General features: G+C 45.4%; 1 long non-coding RNA gene across 1 annotated transcript in view; it reads left to right on the forward strand.

Annotated features, from left to right (window-relative positions):
• LOC136586921 (uncharacterized) overlaps positions 1–16735 on the forward strand; it is a 211145-nt gene extending 194410 nt beyond the window's left edge. The window contains exon 4 of the long non-coding RNA XR_010787353.1: positions 16616–16735. This is a non-coding gene — a long non-coding RNA (uncharacterized lncRNA). The remainder of the gene's footprint in view (positions 1–16615) is intronic.
• Positions 16736–20232: the final 3497 nt, after the last annotated feature.

The following is a 20232-nucleotide window of genomic DNA, read 5'->3' on the forward strand; positions in this document are numbered from 1 at the left end:
GTTGGTACCTGTTCCTGGTTAGGGAGATAAATGTTAGCAAGTGTACATATCATATCAGACATTTCTATTTTTAGAAAAACGAATCTGCCTTCTTGATCTACCGCGGAGTCAATTACGTTATGCCGAAGTCCTCTGTGCAAGGCAATAGACACGCCTCCTGCTTTCTTCGTGGGGTGGGGGCTGTGGAACCAAGTGGGATAGAATTTGGATCTGCATGTTGGGACACTGTCTGTTCTAAAATGGGTTTCTTGGAACATGGCTACCTGAACCCTTTTCTTATGGAGGTGGTAGAGTATCTGACCTCTCTTCTGGGGGCTGTTTAGGCCCTTGGCATTGTATGTGCTACACGTCAGTTCAGCCATGTTCCTTTTTGGTTAGGAAGTGCCATCTCGTGGATTTCTGCCCGCTCTCAGCAGTGGGAGGGGATCTGGGAGGAAGGGTGGGGGAGGGAGACACACGAGGGGAGCTATACATAAACAAAGACAGATAGTTAGTAGCAAACTGGAAATCTATCGTGTCCCGATAGTTTGCGAGGGCTAACTGTGCCGACGCCATAACCTAATTTAGCGGAATCAACAAACCTACGAGCTTTCGCTCCCAACCCCTATGAAACCAAACATAACTGCTGCAGTTAGACTCTGAGACCCCCCAGACCCCAATCAAGTCCCGGTTTTGCCTTTCCCCCTGCCCCAGTGGCTCTCTCCTCTGGTCTTGTAGAATATCGCCAGCGTATTCCCTCTCAGGTTGGCTTCGCTGGCCTACTCCATTCACTTTCAATGGGATTACAGAAACGCCTGAGCTGCACCCAATTAGGTATTTCCATCAGCCCCACTGAAATGAATGGAGTGCTGACCACATATGCTTGGCCAGCTCTCCCTTCATGCTGATGTCCCTGTAAGAGAGAAGACACAGGAGTCCCGTTATGGATACTGTCGGGGGTCTCAGCAGTGAGCCCCCCACTGATCAGCAAGTTATCTCTATCCTGTGGATAGGAGATAACTTGCAGTCTTGATCCAAGGGCGTCCTACCTACAAGATAATTTAGTTTCTCTTATGGAGAACAATAACGTTTTGTCTAATGCGGTATGTAACTTCTTCTTTCCACACTCTCTAAGATATAGGTCGCTGTATTCTCCACAATGTATATATGTAGTAAACCTTGACTTGAAATTCATTTCATTTTATTAAATCTTCACCTAATAAGTTCTATCTCTCTTCTTTAATTGAACCTAATACCCTGCAGTAATTTTTGTAATTTCCCTCTTTTTTTTTTTTCTTATATTGCTAAATTACTTTTTGTGAATGAAAGAGTCTCGGGAGTAACATAAAGTACCCTAAGTGAGCGCCGAAAGAAAAGTCCACTTATATTCTTACACTTATTTCCAAGTATTTTTGTCTATTGACCACATTATCCTCTTTTCATTAGGTTGTAGTTTGCATACTATCAGTCTGAACCATAATTTCTGCAATACTTAGATACTACAATAATTATAGACCAGATAGAACGATAAACAGTATCTTTTTGTGTTGACTGCTCCTTTCAAGGTTTTGCTGCTGTGACTAGAAACGGTTTCACAATTAGAGCTATACAGTCTTGGAGAGTCTTCTGCGTTTTCATACATGCAGAAACGTTTTTTTCCCCTTCAGATGCTTATTTACGTGTGTCAGCAAATCTCCCGTAAACACGTTACCAAAAAAAAAAGTTATGTCATTCCGTATAAACAGGGAATACAGGGCAAAAATGTTGGAACAACAACTTGTCAAAATATTTTCCCCTGCTAGTTAGATTTTGTGCCTTGCGTGTCCTCTCTTTACCATCTCATTTTCTACTTCCGTAGCACTGAATGAGCAATGTAGAAACACTTATTTACATCGCCGCGCAGCTGTGCATCCCAGCAACACCTTGCCCACACTTCCCATGCTTTTCATGCACAGTGACCTAAGGCAGCTTCTGGCGCGGAATATCTTCCAGCACAATGTAGATGAAGACGCTCAGATGTTGGTTTTTTTTTTCTCATTCGGAATATCTTCCGATCAGAAAGTGAATTTCATCACATAAAATGAGATGTAGAATTGCAGCGGATCGGTTGACTTTTTACGCATACATTTCCATTACATTTCGCTTCCGGCTGAATTCATAGGTCAAGCTAGTAGCGCGAGTAAATGTTGTTAAAACGTGGTTTTTGGCACAGTTTTACTAGACTCCTTAACATTAAATCGCAACACCAAAAAGGACAAAGTGTAAGGTTATGCAAATCGAGGAAGTAGAACGTGTCGCTAAGATATGCAGACCATCACATTCGCAAGCAGCTAGCTCCAATCTGTGTAGCATGTGGAAGGGGCTTCAGTCGTGTGAAAGCTAGATCGAAGGCAATTTTTTTTTAGCCACGTGAAACCCAAAAAAATCTGGTAGTCTTGTGGTAGGATTGTGCAACGCATCCTGTTCGTCGGCGTGTTGGATATCACTATTTGTGGCAAACTGAAATGGACAGAATGCTTGAGCTGAGAGCTTGGTTAATCGCTCCGGCAGAACGCTACACGGGTAGACCATAAGGTCCGCAACGTTGCATGTCTTAGTGGTTGGGAGAACGATGACGAACTGGAATGACAGGAAGAGGTGAACTTATGGACGGACAGATAGTTAGATGAGAAGAATGGCACATAGGGATCCATTCTGTACTTCGAGTGAAATTGAATGTCACAACCCAAACCTAGGACGTTGAACAGTGCCTACACAAACCAATAGAAGGCGCATGCATGACATTGGGCTAAGAGCTAGATTTCCATTGACCTCAGGTCAGCACGGTGAAGAGCAAGATGGCAATGGAGGCTTCAATGAAGATTTTCTTCATTGATGAGTCTCACTTTTGTCTCAGATGCAACTATAGCTGGAGACTTGTCGGAGACCACATGGGCAACTCCATGAAGAAGCCTTCACAAGGGAACATCACACTGGTCCTACTTCCAGGATTTTGGTGTTGGGTGGCATAATGTACAATAACCGGACCCCTCTAGTCTTCATTTCAAGTACACTAACAGCCCAGCGTTATGTTGATTTGGATGGGGAACCAGTAGTAAGGCCATTTCTCTGAAGTCTCCCAGGAGTCATTTTACAGCACTATAACACCAGGCCAGCGTGCCATCATGTCGTGCAACGTCTCTGGACTTGTCTCCCATCGAACACATCTGAGACGTCATTGGTCGGCAATTGCAAGTGGAGCTGCCAGCAGCGTATCTTGACGATTTGTGCATTCAGTGTGGCAAACCGTTCCTCAAACTGCCATTAATAACCTCATTGATAGCATGCCAAGGCGTGTAAGTACATGTAATTCTGCGTGTGGCGCTCACACTCTATACTGCATAAATAGAGATGTTTTGAATATTTTGTTTCCATTTTTTCATCATCTGCATATCATTAACATGTCTATTGATCCTGTGATTTCCATAATTCCATGACTTTTCCTACTTGGTGTTGCAATTTCAATGTTGAGGAGTGTATAATTGTTGGTAGGAATAACTTGAAGTTCCTGAGCCGTGATGCATGGCCGCGGCCCCCACCTGCCATCTCCGGCTCCGCTTCCCAGATGAGACTGCAAATTCTGCATCTGATATACTTCTTAAAATGCACAAAGTGGTGTCACTGCACAAGAAAGAAGTATTAGTAATATCATAGAATATGAATAATGGACACAAATGTATCCGATTCTATAGCCAAGCCACAGTGCAAGGTTAGTAATCACAGTGATATCATAGTATGAGTAGAATAGGGTGATCTCACAATATATGGAGATAATTAACAGCGATGTCAGAGTAGAGGGGTAATGACCAACGTCAGATAACAGCATGGGGGTAGTAGTCCCAGTGCTTGGACTGGAGACAGGGAGAAGTCCTAGGAAAGCGATATTGCACACAGTGGGAGGATAATCTGCACGGTGATGTCCTGGAACATTGGTGGCGAACCTATGGCATGTGTGCCAGAGGTAGCACACAGAGCCCTCCCTGCTGGCACGTGTCGCCGTCGGCCGCTCACCACTTTAGTGAATACCGGCAGGGGCCACGGCTCCCTTGCCGGTATTCACCCAGCCGCGCTGATCCCGGCGCACACTGTGACGTCAGTGTGCAGCCAGGATCCTCCCCTCCCCTGACTTCTCCTAGGTTCTACGAGAGCAGGGGAAGGAGGCGTCCGGCAGCACACACTGACGTCAGTGTGCACCTGTGATCAGCGCTGCTGGTAGCGTGCCGGGCAGATGAGAAGCGGCGCTTCCATGAGGAGGAGGGGGTAAGTATCTGTATATTAGAGAAGTGCAGTGTCCTGATTTCTACCGTACTTATTAGTCATACACTACATAGAGTAGTCGGGTAAATGCTGGTTGGGCGGACATCTATTCCTCCCAGCCTGCCCGTCCAGTGCATGTATAAGAATGAGGTAAGTAGACTAAGAAGAATGAGGTAAGTAGACTAAGAAGGTTGGAATCCAACAGCTCAAACGTTCTTTTCTCCCTGACCGGACTCACACGAGCGTATTTGAATTGCGTTTTACATACGTATATAACACGGTACATCGTGGCAATTCAAATACATTGATTTTCGCTGTTACACTCACAATAGCGTTTTTTTCATGTCGTATAATACACAAGTAAAAAAAAGAACGCAGCATGTTCTATTCTACATCGTATTATGCGTATAGAGCACTATTGTTCTCTATGGGTGCGTACTAAACACTGTACATATGCAAATACATTGCGCATGTACGGCGCTTATACGCAACATCGCTAAGCGTCAAAGCGAGAAATGTAAAAAAATGAAACACGGAAGACTGCACATGGCAGCGTGCGTGAGATATGCTGTCATGTGCAGTCAAAAAGCGCTGCCGTACGCGGCGAGGCGCCAGCCCACACGGCGGTAGAATGTTGTGTTATATACACAGCGTCTTACCACATGCCCGCTTGAGCCCAGCCTTACTCTTGGGAAAAAATCATGACGCCCCCATACATATTAAGTGACCTGTCCCACTTTAATGTTGTCCGAATCCATATATAATGTGTATGGCCAGCTTTAGACTGGAGCTCCACAGTAATAAAATGAGTGACTGTTGCACTAATTGATCCCAGTGTAGGCTTCCCTCCTATAAAACCTCACAAAAATCCTGATGTTTTATTTCCCTCTTTTCTTTATTGTGCTATCATATCTTCTGATGTGTTTTGCACTGGCGTAACTATAAGGGATGCGGTTGCACCCGGGCCCATGAGCCTTAGGGGGCCCATAAGGCCTCTCTTCTCCATATATTTGGAGCCCAGTATTATGAATAAACCATTATAGTTTGGGGCCCTGTTACAGGTTTTGCATTGGGGCCCAGGGGCTTCAAGTTACGCCTCTGGGGTTAAGTGAAATTGGGGGGCCCCCAAGATAACCTTTTGCACCCGGGCCGATCAGCCTTTAGCTGGTGTTTTGGTCACAGGTCTAGGATGTAAGTTTTAGTTCTAGTTACAAGTAAAGAGGTGACTTCCAAAATGACTTGGAGTAACTGCACCTTTTAAAACTTTTGACATGTCAGGGCGACATGTTAAAGGTTTTAATCAGTAAGGGGTCCCATTGCTGAGACACCTGCTGATCGCTCGCATTGTGCCCCTTCGGCTGTCTATGCTACTGATCAGCTCCTCTCGGAAGCTGAAGACAACTGCATAAATGTCTGTCGAAGTCTATGCGTTCACCTTCACCTCCTAGAGGAGCCGATAGGCAGCGAAGAAAGACCAAGGGGCACAGCCCTTGAGCACTGCAGCCCTTTCATTAGAGCAATCAGTAGGGATCTCGGCACCTGGACCCCTACAAAAGTTTTTTAAAAAGTAGTTACTCTTTAAATCCAACTAATGCCATTTTCCGCCAAACAGGATTTATTGCAGTGTGACTTTGGACATTTTGGAATAAAACGTGATCTTAGCGGGGAATGTCTGGTAGGTATTTGAGTGCTTTAGGCTATATAACATGTTGCTAACGATACAGTAAGGCATAAGAAAAAGTATGTAACTCCCCTTGCCTCAGTTTCTTCAGAAGATGGATTTAAACCACTTTGGGAATCGTCTCTTCATATCTACCTGACAATGGATTGCACGATCTTTGTGGCTGTCCGTGGGTGACACTTCTCATGTTCCAGCACTGTGAGTTGTCCTAGATATGGCACCGACTTGAATGAACGAGGGGCCTCCCTACATCTAAAATAGGTGATCAAAAGCCCTGCAGACGTCTTGCCGTAAAAGCTTGAGCTCTTGTGTGAGCGAAGCCCTAATGGGATGCTGGAAAGTCTACACTTGTTGTGCCGGCGACTAGTGAAATCCTCCGCCTCCCGGTGTAAATGAGCGGTTTGTGGCTGCTATCATGGGGAAGATCTCTCTCGAAGCACGCTGCGCTCCGTCTCTCTTTCCTAAACAGCAATGCAAGCAACAGGGAGCAATTTGCAGCGTCCCACGAGTGAACTTAAAAGAAGACAGGAAATAATTCTGCAAGGGGAATACAGGATCCGAATTGTCTTTCTGTAATTGCTGGTATAATTTTACAAATTACTTTTAGAACTTCACAATTTTAGGGCAAGAAAAATCTCGGCGTTCTAAATGCTCATTAAGACTTCAGCCATTATTAATTAAGAAGAAAAACAGTATGACTCCTGCATTAGAAGATGACACAGCACTGATTATTACAATGTGTGGCTCGTGTTTTCCTAGAAGGATGCATAGAAAGATCCGAAGGCTCCGATTCCCAGCAAATTAGAAATAAACATTATCCCGGCACCGTGAGAATGCTTGTGGGTTATTTAAGATGGAAGATATCAGGCGATGCCATCAGTCGCCTTCACAGCAAGACTGTTGACCTATTCGGCTAATTGTGTTTGCAGGTTGCACTGATTGGAGTAATCTGAACTATGCTCAGGGTCACTTGTCGCTCAGGGTCACTTGGCATAGGAAGGTCAACCTTCCGAATTCTATAGGAACTGTTCAGAACTGCACTTTAAAGTGTACCTATTCATTACTTTTTAGTTTTTCATAACTAATTAGCATAGACAAAGATATTGTAATCATCTTTGGAATAACTCTTGAACTACTTTATCAGAGTCCTCTTTCAGATTTTCAGTAATTGGCTTTAAAGGGATTTTCCAGCAAGGTCTACTGATGACCTATTCCCAGCATAGGTCATCAGTAGTTAATTGCCAAGGATTCCCTGCCCTGGTGATCAACTGATTTCCAGCCCACGATCACTGCGTCGGAGGCGGGAGCACCATGAAGGGTTTCACTCCAATTGAAATCAGTAAAGCCTCCTATTCCACTTCCGATAGCTCCGCCTCTGACACCCGGGTCACACACGGAAATGTAACAGGAGGCAATGCTCCTATTGATTTCAATGGGAATGATGCCCTCTACAACGCTTTCGCCTTTGACACCGATGACTATGTCCAGCCCTGTTGGATGATCAACTGGTCACCGAGGATCCCGAGTGATGGGTCGGTTTTGATAAACCATTCATTACCTATCCTGAGGATAGGGTACTAATAGAATTTGCCCGGAAAACCCCTTTAGCGCTGTCTGCAACTATTCAGAAGCTCAGCGATTTTTAACAGTGAGACAAATTCAATTTAAAGGAGCTTTCCAGTCAAACAGAAAAGCTGGTGCCAAGCTGTAAAAACATAAAGAAGCAATACTTGCCCTGACCGATCTGCTGCTCCCATTCGGACTGTGTCCAGCCCCTGAGGTTCACTTCTTCCTGTTGTAGCAGTGATGTCACCTACACCAGGGACATGTGATTGCTGCAGAAAGTCACTGACTCACTTCAGTTGGTCAGCTGAGGGGGGGGGGGGGGGTCTGGGCACTGTTGAAGTAATAGCGATGGCGGAACGCGTAAGGTGAGAAATGCTTTTTCAAAATGTTTTTTAACATCCTGGTGAGCAGCTTTCAGACTTTTTTGTTTTAGTTTTGCTGGATAACACCGTTAAGATGAATTTTCCACCAAAATACAGCAAAATAATAATTATAACTTAAGAGGTCTTAGCTAAGGCTTATTAGGGCTTCAGTCATAGGTCCAAAAAATGGAACAGAGAGAAGGAATTAAAACAGAGGAAATGCCCCCCCTCCCCCTAGGTAGTATTTTCTTATTGGAGTGTTTGATGACAAAATGTATGCAGCATTATGGAATATAAAATATGTGGTGTAATATTATAGAACACGCTCTATTACACCTCTTATCTTGGGATGATCATTTGCTTGATGCTATGGATCTCTATTAGGGTGCATTCACAGAGGTGACAGAAATGCGCCTAATATTCTTGGATGTGACTCACAGCACGCAATAAGGAAATCCGTGTCCAATGCAATGTGTCGGAGACGGGGCATCTGCAGGTTGTATTTTTCAGTCTTGCATCCCTTGATTTTTCCATCTCGCGGCATCACTACGAGAGAAAAATCACCCATGCTAATACTCATTTTTTCAAGTTTTGTGTGTTTCGTAACGCACAAAGCTCACATAATTTTCTCGCCTATGTGAATGCACCCCAGTGCTCATGGATCTGTACAGGAAAAAAAAAGCTCCTTCTAATAGGCCAATAGCAGTCCATGGATCTGTACAACACAGAGCTGCGCACAAACATCGCCTTTCCAATGTGGAAATTGTTGGAAATGTGCCATGTTTTTGCTATAATGATTAACCCTTTCCTGCATTTACAGAACAGGTTGAAAGTACAGCATAATGCACGGCACAGCGATGGTGCAAAATCTGGAGCTGTACCTGCACCGTCACCCGCTGGAAGAGTTAGCTTTATCTGACCGCTTACATCCAACAGCGTTGTTCAGGATTGGAGATCCTGGATACTACACCCCTATGGACTTAGAAAGAGGGTGGGCTCCCCGTGTCACCACGTTGCTTGGGCAGATAGGGCTATAGTAGTGACCCTAGCAATTTTAACCCATTCCAATACACTGTCTGACGTCTTCAGACATTCTGAATGAAGGCTGTACAGCTCCGATGTCGGAAGACGTCTGGCAGAGTATTCTTACTGTATATTACTGGCCGCTCTGTTGTCGGGGGCCTCTCCACCATGTCCCGTGCCACAGTACTAGCACTGGCCAGCAGATGGTGCCATTGTATAATGGCAGAAAGAGAAAACCACCTAGGAAAAACCCTGAATCCAAAATTGGATTGCAAAGGGTTAATGTGCCTTATTTCCAATTTTTTGTAAATTTGGACTAAATTGCTTAATTGGGTTTTCCAGGTTATTTTTATGAATAACCTGCCATCAGGATAGATCATCAATAGTCGATCGGCTGCGGTCTTCTGCTCGGGACCACGACTGATCAGATGTTCGAGAGCCCACTGTTATGAGTAAAGCACAGGTGCAAACCAGCAGATCTTGCACCTGCAATTACCATCAGCGGCCACTACACAGAGGTTGGAGTAATCTACTTCCACCCTGCATTTTGCCAATGGCAGCCAGCACTCTAACAGCCAATCGGTCAGGGTTCCAAGCATGGAACCCCAGCTGATCAACTGTTGATGACCTATCCTGAAGATAGGTCATCAATAAAAATAGCTTGAAAACCTCTTTAATGTAGCAGGTCGGTCTTGTGGTTCGGGTTCCGAGTGCAGACGGAGCTGTTTAGTGTTTTGTTCTTTACTCACTATGTGCAGTGTCCTGTCGTTGCAGTATATTATAAGGGTACAGCTGATAGAAGTTTCACATGTGGTTCATTACTGGTATGCCACAGGATTGTCTATTATCCTCAGGTTTGTTTGTTGCAGCCTTACTGATAATTGTGTCCTGCTGTGTTGAGAATCTATGTTAAACCACATGAGAGAGATTAAATAGAAAACATTTGACTATTACAAAGTGCGGCTGCTAAGAATTGATTAGGGTTTCAAGGCAGCATCAATGGGCGATATTAAATATTGAATGACACGTGTAAAGACAAATGCTGGCATATATATAATTTATTTTGTCTGGTAAATGGATTTGTCTTGCTACATGCAGACCCCCCACTGTTATCGAGACTAATCTGGTGGGGGCCGGAGTAAATAAATAATAAAACCACTTTATCGTACAATCTAACAGTATTAAATATTAACGTTTTCAGACAATTGATTTTTAATTCTTAATCAACTTACTTTATACCATATGTAGCCTTCTTCGAAGTCGGAATTTAGGATGAATCTTGAATTAATATCAACGGGAAAAAACGATATATTATTACAGCTGCCTATTATTCATATAAGATGTTTATGCTAATGTTACGGCCACAGATTCATACGTTTTCTACGTAGATTGTGTTTGCAAGTTACGATAGTTTCTGGGGTCAGAAAATTACTTTTTAGTGGTTAACCTGATATTTTTTGTAAAAATGTCAAAATATTTTTTCATAGGATTCTTCGCAAAAAAGCATCAAAGCTGGCAGGTGTAAATATAGCTCAGTATAAGGCCCCCTGCACACAGGCGGAAATTCCGCGGCGGGATTTCCCGCAGAATTTCCGCCCCTGGACGCCTGCATAGGATTGCATTGCAAAACGCAATCCTAGGCAGATGGCCGTGATTTGTCCGCGTGAAAACAAATCGTGGCATGCTCTATTTCTGTGCGGGGCTCGCTGAGGCCCGCACAGAAATGTCTCTCCCGACGCACCGGCTATGCTCTGCGCATGCGCCGGCTGGCCGGCAGCCTGCACATCAAAGAGCCTGAGCCGCGGGAAAGGTGAGCGCCGCACTGGTCCCTGCAGGGGCTCGCAGCGGGATCCGACCCGGCCGTCTGCTGGCGGCCTAAAAGTCTAACCATTATTCCGAAGTTAACTATTTATGTATAAATATTTATGAGCCAGTAAAAAAAAAATGTCCAAAGCAAAATCAGTTCACTGAGTTTTTATACTTTAAAGAAGTTGTTCGGTAATTTTACTATTGATGACCTTTCCTCAGGATAGCTCATCAATAGTTGATCAGTGGGGGTCCATCACTTGTGATCCCTGAGGATCAGCTGATTGACAGTGTGGACAGCGCTAGGAGCAGATCGTGCTGTCAACATTGCAGCAGCCTAGTTTGGTAGTACAGACACGGATTCCACTGAATTTAATGGAAGCTTTGCCTGCAGTCCCAAACCAAACTGCTCAATATGAACAGTGCAGTCTGCTTCCAGTGCTGTCCGTTCTGCCAGCAGTGATTGAAATCAGATGATCGGCAAGGATCCAAAGCCACGGACCCTCACTAATCATCTATTCATAATTTATCCTGAGGATAGGTCATCAATAGTGAAAAACCCAGATCATCCCTTTAAAGCTTTTCAATCTGTTGCAAAGTTTCTGGAACAGGAAAAAGGTCATGTGATAAGGCTGTCAGCGATATTAGGTCTCGTGACTTTGTTTTCTGGCAGCCAATCACCCAACTTGCCTCTTTTTTAAATCTCTAGTCAAATTCCCTCACAGGTACAATTGCCAGGTCTGCAGACCTGCAGATACAGTTGCCAGCAGATACAGTTGCCAGCAGATACACTTGCTATGTCTTTAGCAATGCTTTTGTAATTCTTTTCAAGCCTCAATTGTTTCTCTAACACATCTTCTCAAAGTTGTTTGCATGAAGACATAGTTGATACTAGCCAATCATTCTTGAGCAGGACAGATTTGTCAGTAAACCAGGCTTTGTGTGCCTTTATTTAATAGGAAAAGGACCAGTGAAACATATACTTCCAATCTCAGCTGCTTAATTGGAACACTTTTTACTAGTTAGCTCTAGGGGAAGTCAGTAACACAGATGTTCACTTACTATTTCTCATTGTACTATGGATGTTTAGTCGATGTGCGCATTAAAGGCTATGGTCACTTTTGGGGGCAGTTGTTTTCACTTACATTAATTTATTTTGCGCTGGGAATCATTTTTGCGATATGGTTTAAATTAAAATGTTGTGTTTTGTCTTCTGCAGCTTCTACATATCGCAGTATATGAAAACTGCAGTCTATGGGTGGTTTTACACAGGCCGATTGTCATCACATAAGCACCCACCAGCCATCTCAGCGATATAGCGAGTGATAGTCATTCAGTGAATGGGGGAGGAGTGTGTCAGATCTCTTCCAGTCTCCCACCTCTAATCACAGTGAAGAGGCAGTCGTTCATAGGTGAACCACTGCCCATTTACACTGAGCAAGAAGTCACTGGTCTTTTTGCTTCAGCGAGCTGAAATGAAGCGACTAGCAGCTTATGAGCAGTTTTTTGCTTAGTACCCCGTCCAATCCTGTTTTTACATGGGACAACTACCACTGGAAATGACTTTTTTGAGGGAATTTTTGGCCGATAGTCAGCCTGTGTAAAAGTACCCTAAGGCCGCCTGCAGATGGGCGGGTCGGATCCAGCGGCGAGAATTCTCGCTGTGGGACCCGACCCCAGCGCCTGCAGGCAGGAGCGCATACTCACCCGGCGCATGCGCAGACCGGAGCCGGCGGCCGGGTGAGTGACGTTTCTGTGCGAGGCTCTGCGAGCCCCGCACAGAAATAGGACATGCCGCGGTTTGTTTGCCGTGCAACATTCCGAGCGGCCAAACCGCGGCCGTCTGCATAGGAGTGCGTATTGTAATGCACTCCTATGCAGGCTTCCAGTGGCGGAAATCCCGCGGATAATCCCGCCGCGGGATTTACGCCCATGTGCAGGCGGCCTAAATCTTAATAGAAGATTCGTCAGTGAAGCTGGACTGGCTGCTTATAGCCCTTCTGTAGTGGCTGCTTATGGAAAAATAGAAGTGGAGAGGAGCTGCTACCGTTAAAAAAATTTCATTCTTTATTGAGTAAAAAAGCATACAGCTCACAGGCCAACATTGGAAGATACTGCTGGTGAGGTGAACCCATATTTCTTTTTTGGCTGCTTATGGCCCTTCTATACGGAACGGCAGTCAGGTAAATGACTACATGAGTGCTGACATCACTGCTAAGGTCGTTAGCTCTCCAGCAGAGCGTTTACACTGACTGACTTCACCGTGGGATCATGGGCTTCTTGCTCAGCACTTCACCTATTATGTGAAGCCTGTCACAAGCCCGCAATCTAGGGATAGTTTTAATGCGATACGAGCTTGCGAACGAATAGTGAGGGTTTTTTTGTTTGTTTGTTTTTTTTTGTTTTTTTTTCCTTGCATTCATTTGAACAAACTTTGAGTAATAATCTTCCTGTGTAAATGGCCTATAAGTTTTCAGCCCTTATCTCTTCCTTTCTGCCCTGCTTATCAGTTAATTTATGACTACAGCAAAGATAAAGATAAACTTTGCTGTGGCCATAAATAGGGTGAGAAGAACATCATGGAAGGAAACTTGGAGCCCATTAACCCGCAAAGATAATCTTTCAAAAGATTGAAAGTTTTAGCGATCTTTTGGCATAAAGTGTTAATGGCCTGTAATGGCCATTGGCACTTTATCATCTTCATTTGCATGTAAAAGGGCCTTTGGGAGCTGTTTGTAGAGCCTAGCTTGTGGGCTTGGCTCTGCATACAGCTGCATTGTTCTTCTAGCTGCTCCTGGCAGAATGCAGTGTAATCTCCCAACTCCAGTGGAGAACACAATGTGCGGTCTGTTGAGAGATAATTTATCTCTCTGTAGCTAAACAATGGATTTTAAGTTCACCATGTAACAATTATCGCTCATTTTCAGTCGTTTGCATGAATTTTGAGCGATAATCGTTACGTGTAAATGGGCCTTTAGAGGTCAGCCCAGCTTCATTGACAGATCTATAAAAATAAGGGATTGTAGTCAACCTGGTCTCCATCTCTCCGGGGTCCCTCCATGTTACATAAGACCTTGTTCAGACCTTAATTTGACCTTTATCACATGTCTGACTACTATACAAAAAGACCTATATAAATCTAGCTAATTCCACGCGGATAAAATAAAGTTTTCCAGTCATTATTTCAGTCTTCTGTGAGAGGATTCTTGGCTGTACTGATATTGCTATTCTCCACAAACGGCCACCTGCAATTTGGGGAAGGTGACAGGTGCAAGGAGCAAAAAATGTCTGTTCTTGATCTCATCTTGTTTGTGGTTCTGAATAAGTTATCACATTGCATGAATTTAAACATATTCACTAAAATAGGTACACAACCCAGAAAACCTGCAATATACGCATAACTTTATCATCATGAACACGGCGAAACCATCTGCTGCTTCTGTCTTCTGAAAGATGGCTGTTAACCCTTTATCAGGGAGCGCACATAACGGAAAGGTTTAATGACCAAATTATACATGCCTGGGTTATTTTATGCTTATTGCATACAGATAGAATTTTATGTAAGCAGCCTCACAGAAAATTAATAATTTACTTTCATCATTACAGGAAAGAGGGCAGTCAGTCTAATAGTCCAGAAACAAGAAGTCAAGCATGGTGAGATCAGCTCACATGGCTTACTTGTCTGCGATCCAGAGTCTTTACTTACTACTTGATTGAACTGAAATATGACATTAAAAACTCATCCAGTATATTCTTCTGCCTTCTCTTTCATACACCGACACATTTCCCAGCGGCGGCTTCTTTCCTTTGATAACATGGCAAGAATTGTATTTATTATGCTATTTTGTAGCTCCTTTTTAGCAATGCCGTTAGGAAAATTAGCCCCTGACCAGATGAGCTTACAGTCTAATATCTCTGATACACACACTTAGCGGGAGGCGATTAATTCCCATCTGGAATGGCAAGATGCTGTGGAAGAAATTATCCTGCTTTTTTCTGTATTCTCTAGGATCATTATTACGTATATCTACAATTTCTTGGAAGGTACTGATTCTACATTCATTGTGGAGATCCAACTAGGAGAGAGACTTTAGAGCAATGCTTCTTGGGTAAAAAAAAAAGAAAATATTGTAGCTCTCTTCTTGAAGGAAGTAGTGGCTATCCTATAGCCTTGAACCATGACTTGGGTTATCAGCTGAATTGGAGTCATCCTACTGAAGACCTCAATGTTTTTAAGTTGATGCTCCTCATTTGTACACAGCAGGATTCTATAGTTGGGGGTCTGGTTTTATTGATAAGCTGATTCAGGTGTGAGGCCGCCTGCATTGCGGAGTCCGGAACGGGGCTTTCGCCTCCAGATTTTGCAGCAATTACATTCCATAGCAGGCTATGGAAAAGTGATTCTTCCTGGATATGAGCAGAAACCAATTGCGGTTTCCACTCGTGGAGGAAAAAAATTGCAGCCTACTCCATTTTTGAAATATTCCGCATGGACGGCTTTCGTTTAAGTCAACGGAAGCTGTCCGATCTGCGGCCCTTTTGCAATTGACATTGTGGAAAGGTCAAGTCTGCAACATCGCTTGGCAAGGATGTGGGAAAAGCAGGAATTAAAAAAAAAAAATCTGTACTGCGCATGTCCGATGGCGAGTCGTGCGGACCATCCGTAGTACAGATGAAGGTACAGAAAGCCAGGTACACGCAGATTCCGCATGCAGAATCCAACCCGCAAATGTGCAGGCAACCGTAAAGGGTCAGTCATATAGGCTACTTACCTATAGGCACTAGCGAGGCACTTGTTGTCTGGAGGAGAGCTTTTTTGCCATATCCACAGGGATAAATACAAGTTATCACAAATGTCAATCTGCACTCTGCTTACAGGCCCTGCAGGGCAGGAATGAACAATTTTAATTAAAAAAAAAATTCTACCAGTAACTATTTTCAGATTCGTCTCTATCGCCACGCTGCCATTCATGGGGCTCCACTGTTTTCTGTGGTCAGCTTTGCACAATGACCTGTAACTCGATGCCGCCTTACGACACATGACTGCACAAGCCAAGAGCCATGGCCAACAATTCCCTGCCACAGTCACATGATGATAACACAATGCGGTGAGGGATCGGCAGTGACCATCAGAAATTCTCACCTTCTTCCCAGACTTCTTCAAATATTTTATAAGGAGGAAGAATATAAGTAGATTAAACTCCATTCTGTCGTATTCCAGTTTCTCTCAACAGAAGACGTTGAGCGGTAATCATGGACCTTCACATTTAGCAAATCCTGCCACAATGAGGAGTTTCTATGAAAAATGTAATAGTGTGTTTTTGACCAGCTTTACAGCCGTATACTGTTGGATGTACAGCAATGATATACCGTATAATCACAACTGCATTGGTGCTTTGTGTCAATAATTTATGTTTAGCGTTCGAGAATGCGGATCCGGTTGAAATGGTTGAGTACTTGATTGATTCCAAACCTTAATTTGATACCATTGGTGACAAATTCCTATAGTTGTAAGTCCTGGTCATAAATTATTATTAAGTGTAACATTTTGGAAGAGGTTACCCTTCATCAGGCATCGTTTGCAATTGATGATAGACGAAAAGCAGTCTGAATCGGGCTCAAATATGCCAAAAAGGTTGTGGATGGTGGAGATGTGACGAGCACTTACACCTGTCAGAATTTGTCACCAGCGGTATCAAATTAATGTTTGGAATCGATAAAATACTCATCCTTGTGTGCTGATCCACATTCTTGAATGCTGTCATCAGGATTGCAAGGGCAGTAGCCAACCCTAGAGGACTCACACATCCCGTATACATGAGTAGTGCTGCCTAAAACACCTTCTGTAAAATCATTTACGCTTCATCTAATTAGTCATTTACAAATATCACTTCTCTTTTAGAGCAACTCTTAATGTGAAGTGCAAGATGCAAGAACCTGCGCCCCGTACTCGCCATCCTTTGCAGTCGGAAGAAGTTGGGTTTGATCCGTTACAGAGTGATCTAGAAAAGCATGATTTAGGTAAGAGGCTGTGAAAGTTGCTTCAGAATAAATAGTATAAAAGCGCATCATTGTTTTAGCCAGTTTATACGCTCACTTAGGCTGGATTCACACGAACGTATATTGGCTCGGTTTTCATGCCGAGCCGATATACGTCGTCCTCATCTGCAAGGGGGAGGAGCAGGAACGGAGCTCCCGCCCCCTCTCTGCCTCCTCTCCGCCCCTCTGCACTATTTGCAATGGGGAAAGGCGGGACGTGGGTGGGGCTAATTCTCATAACTTAGCCCCGCCCAGTCCCGCCTCCTTTCATTGCAAATAGTGCAGATGGGCGGAGAGGGGGCGGGAGCTCCGTTCCTGCTCCTGGCTCTTCAATCCCCCCCCCCCCCCCCCTGCAGATGAGGACGACGTATATCGGCTCGGCGTGAAAACCGAGCCGATATACGTTCGTGTGAATCCAGCCTTAACGGCAGAAAAATACAATTTATGATGAATTCTTCTTACAAACAAATGTCCTTCTATTTGTGCTTCCAGATATTTGGGCATATATGTACTAGTTGTCTTATTTCCAAGGCCCTAAGACCTTGGAAATAAAAGATCATGTAAGAATTCTCATCTACATGAATATGCAATTATTGATACATGCTTGTGCATGAAGCTATAACTTTGCTATGATTCACTATGAAATGCTTACCCCATTATGATTGGATGTTGACTGGGCGAGGTAGCTCGTGATCAGCTCCTGAGAAGTGCTAGAAAATTTGCTATATATATATATATATATGTGTGTGTGTATATGTGTATATATATATATATATATATAAATGCAATAATGAAAAGCTTGAAAACATCACTTAAGTGTTTCTCATTGTGTTCTTCTCCAAAGCGCCGAATAATACCTTATCGATAAGGCTACATTCCCCATTGAGTATCGCCTCAATGAAGTGATTACTCTAACAAGCCTATGGAGAAACAACACATCCATGCTTCACTGATTTGTGAATGGCGTTAATTCCGCGATGCCGACATCACAACATATGTAAAATACTTGAACCTCAATTAAGCCACCAACGTGTCACTGCGCATTTAAAGGCGCGTATATCCGCTTGTTACATGAACTATCACCTTCTTACTGAAAACATTGTTTTAATTTGCACCAAACCTTCCGTTCGTTATATATAGCCTATTCTTCTATAGGTTTTTGTCTTACCTAGTTTGCCTGATCCCTAAGTCAATAAATGCTTTATTTCTGTGTGATTGACACAAGACATGCATTTCATTACAGAAACCATAGAATCAAATTAAAATAATTGTAGTTAAAGTTTGCAGTTCTTTCAATTTAGGGTAATAATAAGCTGTAATCCTACTGAGAGCTGCATGGGGAGAGAAAACTGTCTGTGATTATGTGTGTCACTGTGCCTCGGATTCTTCACTCACTCGCTAGCAGTGACAACATAGTTTGAGGAAGTGATGAGCCTAACAAGCTGCTTGAAACGTGATCCTTGTCGTGAAAACATTCTGCGAGTAGTCTGTTATACACCATGACACCTAAACTAATTTTCCAGTCATTGAACATGTGCATCTGGAACCAAGGAAGTGAAATTTATTTGTAATCTTAAATCTAAAATAAGTGTGTTGTGCATTCCGCCGAAGTCTCACGCTGCACACGCCATGCACAGCGTCTGTACGTCTGCTCACAGCTTGTTTTATAGAGGCTGCGGCGAGGAGAGGGCATGGCATTTTCCATATTGTGCCGTGTCGTTATTACACTTCTGTAAATACCGCCGACGCAAATTAGATGCATCGATTATTTTGATGTAAAATGCTTTTAAAGTGTACTTCCAGGTATAAGCACCTCTTTCTAGCTCACCTTTAATGGGTTGCCCAGGACTTTTTCCATGGATGACTTATCCTCACAATAGGTCATCAGTAGTTAATCGGTAGGGGTTTACTGATCTCTTGGTCCACTGTGGACAGCTCTGGAAACATATAGTGCTGTCCATATTGCAGTGGTCCCATTTGGTATTGCAGGCTCAGTTGCTATTACATTCAATGGGAGCTGTGCTTGTTACAATGTATCCTCTCCATCCATAGGCTCAGTCCCCCCCCGTCCGTAGGTGTGTGGAGGCCTCAGTCCCCTCCGTCCGTAGGTGTGTGGAGGCCTCAGTCCCCTCCGTCCGTAGGTGTGTGGAGGCCTCAGTCCCCTCCGTCCGTAGGTGTGTGGAGGCCTCAGTCCCCTCCGTCCGTAGGTGTGTGGAGGCCTCAGTCCCCTCCGTCCGTAGGTGTGTGGAGGCCTCGGTCCCCTCCGTCCGTAGGTGTGTGGAGGCCTCGGTCCCCTCCGTCCGTAGGTGTGTGGACGCCTCGGTCCCCTCCGTCCGTAGGTGGGTGGACACATCGGTCCCCTCCGTCTGTAGGTGTATGGAGGCCTCAGTCCCCTCCGTCCGTAGGTGTGTGGACGCCTCGGTCCCCTCCATCCGTAGGTGTGTGGACGCCTCGGTCCCCTGCGGCCGTAGGTGTGTGTGGACGCCTCGGTCCCCTGCGGCCGTAGGTGTGTGTGGACGCCTCGGTCCCCTGCGGCCGTAGGTGTGTGTGGACGCCTCGGTCCCCTGCGGCCGTAGGTGTGTGTGGACGCCTCGGTCCCCTGCGGCCGTAGGTGTGTGTGGACGCCTCGGTCCCCTGCGGCCGTAGGTGTGTGTGGACGCCTCGGTCCCCTGCGGCCGTAGGTGTGTGTGGACGCCTCGGTCCCCTGCGGCCGTAGGTGTGTGTGGACGCCTCGGTCCCCTGCGGCCGTAGGTGTGTGTGGACGCCTCGGTCCCCTGCGGCCGTAGGTGTGTGTGGACGCCTCGGTCCCCTGCGGCCGTAGGTGTGTGTGGACGCCTCGGTCCCCTGCGGCCGTAGGTGTGTGTGGACGCCTCGGTCCCCTGCGGCCGTAGGTGTGTGTGGACGCCTCGGTCCCCTGCGGCCGTAGGTGTGTGTGGACGCCTCGGTCCCCTGCGGCCGTAGGTGTGTGTGGACGCCTCGGTCCCCTGCGGCCGTAGGTGTGTGTGGACGCCTCGGTCCCCTGCGGCCGTAGGTGTGTGTGGACGCCTCGGTCCCCTGCGGCCGTAGGTGTGTGTGGACGCCTCGGTCCCCTGCGGCCGTAGGTGTGTGTGGACGCCTCGGTCCCCTGCGGCCGTAGGTGTGTGTGGACGTCTCGGTCCCCTGCGGCCGTAGGTGTGTGTGGACGCCTCGGTCCCCTGCGGCCGTTGGTGTGTGTGGACGCCTCGGTCCCCTGCGGCCGTTGGTGTGTGTGGACGCCTCGGTCCCCTGCGGCCCTAGGTGTGTGTGGGCGCCTCGGTCCCCTGCGGCCCTAGGTGTGTGTGGATGCCTCGGTCCCCTGCGGCCCTAGGTGTGTGTGGTGTGTTTGCAGTCATCTGTGAGTGTTTCCAGCACTGTATGCGTGGTCTGTGGGCCCAGGGATCAGTTGATCCCCACTGATCAACTATTGATAAGCTATCCTGAGAAAAAGTCATCTGTTGAATA

This window comes from Eleutherodactylus coqui, chromosome 12 (assembly GCF_035609145.1).
Source record: "Eleutherodactylus coqui strain aEleCoq1 chromosome 12, aEleCoq1.hap1, whole genome shotgun sequence".
NCBI lineage: Eukaryota > Metazoa > Chordata > Amphibia > Anura > Eleutherodactylidae > Eleutherodactylus > Eleutherodactylus coqui.